Below are 6206 nucleotides of genomic sequence, written 5' to 3'. Positions count from 1 at the left end.
GGTGAAGCCAACAGGAGAATGAACAAGAACTCATGGAGACAAGACCAGTTGCTTTAGGAGGCTTCCAGAAAAGCATCAAAATAGAGACATCTGAAGTGCTACCATTTCGTAGGTGGGAGCTATTGGTCTACAGCTTTGGGGACAAACTTGTGAACTGGCCATAGTATGATTCACTATTTAGTGGGGCTCTGGGTCATGTGGGCTTCTTGTTTGGTACATAGCTCTCAGGAGGATTATTGTTTTAGAAAAGGAGTGCTTGTTTCCTTCTTGAGGTCCTCAGGGAAAGAATTACAAGAGAGAGGACTAGAAATAATGTTGTAACCACACCTGTGTTGAGTGTCTAGCTTCTCTTTCCTCCCAGCAGAGCTGACAGAACTGCAGCTGATTTCTTCTTCTTCCAGGGCACATGCCTAGACTACATCTCCCAGCTTCCTTTGTAGCTAGGGGCAACCATGTGACCAAGTTCCTGCCAATGGCATGTGAACTGAAGTGGTGTGTGCTGTTTCCAGGCCTGGCATAAAACATCTCAAGTACAATGTTCCACAATCTTTCCATTTCTTCTGGCTTGATATGGATCAGCATGGTGACCTGGGAAGCTGCATGTTGAAAGTAGTGGAAGCACAAGATGGAAACAGTCTTGAGTCCCTAAATCACTGCTCACAGGAGACCTGTTTGCCAATAAGGAACCTCCACTTGGGACTTTACACAAGTAAGATAAGTCTATATCAGGTCTGAGCCATCATACAAGTTAGGGTTTGCATGTTTCAGCAGCAAGTAGTATTTTAACTAAAGCACTGTTAGTCTTGAGTTTCCCCATAGTCAGGTCTGACCGCTCTGAATCTGGAGTCTACTTCTGTTCCAATCAGTGTGGTAAAGGGGCTGCAAAGAGCAAACCATGGTTATCTCTGTTCAAGAAATAGCCTCTCTCAGCAGGGGCTACAGTGGGGAAATTTTTCTTGGAAGGGGACCAAGAGCACGGCAGTTACCTTGACTTACCGTCTAATGCTATTGTGGGAAAAATCCCAGTAGAACTCCACAATCTGAAATCTGCCTTCTAGTTACTTCCCTTCTTACTCCCAGTTCTCCTCTGCAGCAATAGTTAAGTCTCTTCTCAGTTATCCTGTTTCCAGGGGTTCTCTTCTCCCATCTCCCTACCTTGCCACCCCCAGTTCTGACTTGCTTCCTTTGATGGCCTGGTCCCTGAAGCACAGGCTTTAAAGTAACATGGACATCAGCTCAAATCCAACCATCTCCACATACTGGCCTTGTGATGATAAACACCTTCTCTCTCTGAATCCCAACCTCTTCATCTGTACAGTGGAGATGGAGATACTTCCTACGGTTGTTGGTATAAGAATGTACTGAGATCCAATGTCTGAAGCACCTAACATTGTGCCTGGTAGTGGTAACTGTGATTTCTGTTGTGTTTGATGTTGTGATTTAGGCCTCTCACCATCGTGGTGGGGGCTTCCCAGGTGGCACTAGTAAAGGATCTTCCTGCCAATGCAGGAGACACAAGAGACATGGGTTTGATCCCTGGATCAGGAAGGTCCCCTGGAGAAGGGCATGGCAATTCACTCTAGTATTCTTGCTTGGAGAATCCCATGCACAGAGGAACCTGTGGGCTACAGTCCATGGGGTTGTGAAGAGTTGGACATGACTGAACAAGTGAGCACAAGCACAACAACCATTCTGGTCAGTGGCTCTGAATATGCTGCGGTTGGTCCAAATCCTGTGGAACTTGGATCTGAATACAATTCTTCTGCAGCTGGTATTCAACTGACATCAGCACAGCGGACGTCTGCTTCTTGTGATGCTGTACTCATGCTCCTTTCCTCTGGTTAGCAGGCCCGCCAAAAACTTGTTCTCAGCTTGACCCTCACACTGTCAGGGCAGAAGCTTTCTACCAACCCACCCCGTCCATTGAAGACATCACTCTTGGGACTTACCTGGTGGTCCAGTGGTTAAGAATCCACCTGCTGATGCAGGAGACACAGGTTCTAGTTCTGGTCTGGGAAGATTCCACATACCATATGGCAACTAAGCCCATGTACTGCAACTACTAAACCTGTGCTCTAGAGCCTGTGAACTGTAACTGCTGAGCCTCAACAAGAGAAGCCATTGAAATAAGAAGTTTGAGCACCACAATGAAGGGTAGCCTCCCTCGCTGCAACTAGAGAAAGCCTGTTTGCAGCAAAAAAGACCCAGCAGTCATTAAAAAAAAAAAAAAATCCCTCTTTGTCCTGAGCCTTGACATCTCAGGGCACTGTCAACTGGGATATGTTTTGGGGGAGCCTGGAACATTCTAAAAGATCTTTGAAAGGATTTTATAGAACTATCATTCTTTGCTTTTCTTGGATTATGGGTCCTCTGGACATTTTGATGAACATTCTGGATATTCTCTTTACAAAGATATTCAGACACACGTAGACAAAGAGTTTTGCTACTACCTGGAAGGCCTCCAGGGAGTCAGCCCTTGGCTGGCAGGTTGGGCTGTACACGCCTGCCCTTCCTGGGGAGCGGTGGGCTCTTGCTGGAGAGGGCATTCCAGGCAGCCTCCCCACCCAGTGGCCTCAGCCAAGTGAGGATGATTCAGGCATTTTTCTCATCAAGTTCAAATCAGCTGTGTGAAACCTCAGTGGAGCCTCTCTCTGCCCTCCTAGTCATCTGTCTGAACAACCCTACAGCTTCTGAACGTTAATCAGTGTCATTGGGAGTCTGCCGATGTTACATGCAACTTAATTGGTTCTTTGGAGGAAAGAGAGTCACCATCTAAGAGTGTAGGCTGGGGGCAGGAAGGCACAGAGGGAAGGGAAAATGACACTGAGCTGGGAAAAGATCAAGTGTGCCCTTATTGCTTCTCCGAGATTGCAACCCGAGAGGAGCCTGCTTCTGCTGATGGGGCTTAAAGAGGTTTTCCAAAGCACTGAGACAAGGCTGCTGCCTCCCCCCACCCCATCTTTGTTTCTCTCCCCGCTTTTCCGCGCATGGAACCACATCCAGCTGGGAGGTGGGGGGCGGAAGGGAGAGCCCATCCACTTGACTGTCAGAGCTGATCACTGCTGACCTTATCAAAACGCAGAATCAATACATTCTCCTCCCAGCAGCCCAGAAAAATCACAAGGAGTTTGAACCAAAGCAATTTGAAGTGCAGAATTGTCCTAAGCAGAAGACAAGCTGGTAAATGGTTGGGTCTCTGAGTTCTCCCACATACAGAGTCAGGCGAGGCCAGTAGCCTCACTAGAATTTTGGTGAAAGATGGACACCTGATGAGGGGAGAATCCACAGCAGTCTTTGTGCCCTGTGCCCCTTGCTGGCTGACCCTCTGGGATCAGAGTACTACCGTTCTGGGAAGGAGGCATGGGGGACTGGGGCACAGAGCGCAGGGCAGTGATCCTGGCTCCCCAGGACCCTTCAGGAGGCTCTGGGGAAGGCCCTCTCCCCGCCAGACTCTGGAGTAGAGGCCTCTAGGGCCCACTGCACCCTTAGAAAAGCCGCACTGTGTCACCAGTTTAGGGCTGAGGGGCCTTCATGATGCTACCACCTCCCACTTTCCTCTCATTGCTTTCTCCTCTCTCTCTTTTCTACAGTCTTGCTTTCTAGTCCTTGTCTCTTTCTGTGTGTCTCTTTTTTCAGGAGGGAGAAGACCAGAAGGAAGGAACGGAGCAGAAGCCATTGTGGGTGGTAGGAGATAGACAAGGTCCCCGGTGCTCGCGGAAGTCTCTGCCTTCTTGCAGAATCCGTATTCTGCATGGCACTGTGTGCAGTAGGTTTGGGAGTGGGGTGAGCGTTGGGAGAGCAGGCTCTCCAGGACACCAGAGGCTATCTCCCTGCGGGCAGCTGACCGGAGCTAGCTGTCCTCCATCCCTCCCCTGGCCTTCTAACAGCAAACCTGTGTCTTGAGTGTATTTTCCAAAGACACCAACTCCTTAAACATGTCTCCATCTCTTATTTCTGGCCATTCTTGCCATTTCAGAGCTCACAGTGGCTGGAGCCAGCATGGCTCATTGCCCCAGGCTGGCAGAACCATCAAGCATTGCTGTACTACACACACAGTGGACAACAGTTGCCCACTCTGTCTCTCTCTTACTTGGCGCTGACCTCCTTGAGGGCAGCAGCGGGTCTGATTTATCCTGGTGTCCCCAGAGCCCACCCCAGGAGACTGCACAGAGCAGAGCCCAGACCCTGGCATTCCCGAGGGACCAGAAGTCATCAGGAAGGCAGGGTGAAGGGACACCAGAATCCACACAGAGGAGTCTAGGTCAGCCCTTTTGTGGCCTCATGGCTTTGTTGCTGAGCATGAACACAGACAGCAGGGCTAGCTACCTTACCTTGCCAGCCTCATGACACTAATGTGTTTTCATTCCTTTGCATGTTCGGTGGCCTCTGCCTGGAAAGCATCCTACAAATGCAGAATTAATTGCTCTCTTTTCTGAGTTCCCAAAGGATGTTGTACTCAAGGTTTTTAGAGCACTGATCACATTGTGCTTTATTGGTTGTTTGCATGACTGTCTCCTCCTATATAGGCATTCATCCCACAAATACTCGCTGAGCATCTCTGGTGTGGGGATATGTGACGAACAGCACAGGCAGGGCTCTGGCCCTCATGGAGCCAAGGGGGAGGATGAATGGCCCTGAGTAAGCCCACATCAAATGTTCATTGAATGGAAATGAGGGTGTGGTATTTGGAGAGGCTGGATGGAGAAGGGGGCCAGGAACACAGGAGGGAAGCACATTTAGGGAGACGATGTCTTATTGTTATCATCCAGAGAATTTAGTAGTGGGAGGGGAGAAAAGGGAGCAGAAACAAGGAAGTCTTGTTGGCTGAGACGGGCTGGGGAGGGAGTCCAGCAAGTTAGGCTGCTGCAAGGACGGCATTAATCAGGAGCCTCTGCTCTACGGGGTTCACCCAATGGTGTGGCTGCAACGGTTCTGCCAGCCCTTTACACCAGCCACCACGACCACCACTGTGCCACCACCCAGGTCTTCAGATACTGGGGGTAGGAGAATGGTTATGAGGAGGGTATACACGAAGCAGCAGGGGCAAGTGGGCCTGGTGCCGACTTTGTTAATTGAGGGGAGTGTGACGCACCTGATTTTTTAATATCACATTGACAAACGGAGGGAAACCATCCCTGAGCAAACAATAAAACAGCGAGGATGAAGCATCATCGGTTTGCATCCTCCCCTTGAAGGAAGGAGAAAGTAAGGTGGGGGACAGATGGGAGTGGTACCCTGGGCCTCTTAGGTCCCTGGCATGCAGAGCCCATGCCTATGACTGGTGTTGGAACGAGGCTTCCAGCTCCCTGTGCAGTTTAACACACCCGGTGGCAGGTGAGGCTGCCAGCCTGCCAGCTGTCAGGGTCTCTTGACAGAGCAGCTGGGAGTCAGCCCCACTGGAGCAGAGGAGCACTGGTGCCTGACCTTTCTTCCCAGCAAATGCCTTCCCACACAACTGGGCATCTGAGGCGTGAGCATCCTGGGAAATTCCCAGTGCCCTAGAAACTCATCAACCCGCGGGCAGGGAGCAGAAAGGAACACAGCAGCCTCAGCTGCAGATGGCCATAGCTTCTAAATAAGCATTTCATTAGTTTGGAACCGGAGAAAGCACGGTTCAAGATATAGAGAAAAATAAATGAGTAAGGAGAGCCTGATTTTAAATCCTGCTAGTTATGTTCAGCACGTCCATAAAAGTAAGAAAAGCTCTCTTTTTAAAGGGACCGCTGTTAATTAGCCGAGGCGCCATTCGAGCACTTTGTCTAGCTGCAGCGTGGTTATGCCATGCAGGGGAGGAGGCATACGGTTCCACATATCCTTTTAATGCCAGCTCCTGTCAGGCGGAAATTGGCTCCTTCACTCTGTAACTGTGCTTTATGGAGGAGCGGAGCGGGAGTAGCAGTCTGGGTGCTTACACTTGCTGCCTGCCCCCCCGCACTGCCCCCGAAGGCCAGTTCTTCCTCATTCCTCCTTCCTGAGGTTGGTGCTCCATCCCTATCCAAGTGGACACCCGAATCCATTTCTGCAAGCTGTGTGTTCTGTTTCCCTTTCTCTTGAGCCAGTAAGTGATGCCTGAGGGTGCTTTTCTTGTTCTTTAACCTCTGATGGCTTGTTCTGATTATTCATGCTTCCTGGGGTTAGCAGGATTCCTGCTGCCCTCTCCTCCAAGACCAGGAGTCTAGTCTCATCTCCTCTTGTCTCCCCAACAG

The sequence above is a fragment of the Oryx dammah genome, unplaced genomic scaffold (assembly GCF_014754425.2).
Source record: "Oryx dammah isolate SB20612 unplaced genomic scaffold, SCBI_Odam_1.1 HiC_scaffold_2, whole genome shotgun sequence".
NCBI lineage: Eukaryota > Metazoa > Chordata > Mammalia > Artiodactyla > Bovidae > Oryx > Oryx dammah.
The sequence above is the reverse complement of the archived record's forward strand: the minus strand, read 5'-3'. Positions refer to the sequence as shown.